This window comes from Olea europaea, unplaced genomic scaffold (assembly GCF_002742605.1).
Source record: "Olea europaea var. sylvestris unplaced genomic scaffold, O_europaea_v1 scaffold6153, whole genome shotgun sequence".
NCBI classification, from domain to species: Eukaryota; Viridiplantae; Streptophyta; class Magnoliopsida; order Lamiales; family Oleaceae; genus Olea; species Olea europaea.
The window spans coordinates 11,254-12,246 of NW_019264506.1; the positions used below are offsets into that span (position 1 = coordinate 11,254).

The 993-nt window shown below is 39.8% G+C and overlaps 1 pseudogene; it reads left to right on the plus strand.

Annotated features, from left to right (window-relative positions):
• Nucleotides 1–825, plus strand: part of LOC111389718 — an 11,746-nt pseudogene extending 10,921 nt beyond the window's left edge.
• The last annotated feature ends 168 nt before the right edge of the window (nt 826–993 follow it).

Genomic DNA, 993 nt, shown 5'->3' on the forward strand with positions numbered 1-993 from the left:
GCCGCCTTCTAGAATCGAACCGTTCCTCCGGGACCTCGAGCAGAATCTTACAGTTATCTCCGATACTAATTCATGAGAGAGTTCGTACACGTATTATTGCTGACATAATGAGAGCCTCCTTTGATGGTTTCTTGTTCGTTTTGTTTGCTGGAGGGCCATTGCGTGCATTTTCTCGCCTTGACTCTCAGATTATAGAGGATGATTTTAAGTCCCTCAAGAATCTATTCTGGGCCAATGTCGATGGGTTGCCTACTGACGTAATTGATAAGTTCTCATCCACCGCAAGAGACGTACTTCCACTCTTCCGTACAGATACAGAGAGCCTCATTGAGCAATTCAGATGCTTAACTTTGGAAATATACGGATCCTCAGCAAAATCTCGACTTCCCTTACCTCCAACCTCAGGGCAGTGGAATCCGACTGAACCAAACACACTGTTGCGAGTTCTGTGTTATAGGAACGATGAGGCTGCTTCAAAGTTTCTTAAGAAGACTTACAACCTGCCCAAGAAACTGTAAAAAACTTGAGATGTGATGCCAAATGATGAAAGGGATTCGCTTCCAGACAAGCGATAGGTCGTCTGGTTGGTATTAGTGCATTAAGCACGGATGCAAGCTTTGGCCTGAGCTTACACTACTTGAAGAAACTAAAGCGTCTTTTTTTTACATTAAATTTTGTGAAGCTTCTAGCATGCAGATTCCATCTCTTACATTTTTGGAAACATCAGAAGCCTTGCAAAGGAATGATGGTGTAAGTCATAGAAGTATACTTATTGTTTGTTTTATTTTTCTGTAAATTGTTCGAATATGTACGTTAATTCTTGTAATGTTGAGTGCATTCTTTGATTTATCAAGTCTTTTTTCCCCATTGATTTGCTTCTATTTTTTCATCGTATTCATTTTAATTTACAGTAACGAGTATAGAAATTACATACAGACTTGAGCGTTAGCTTACTCTGGATTACAAACATTACCAAAAATCGAAAAGCCGATC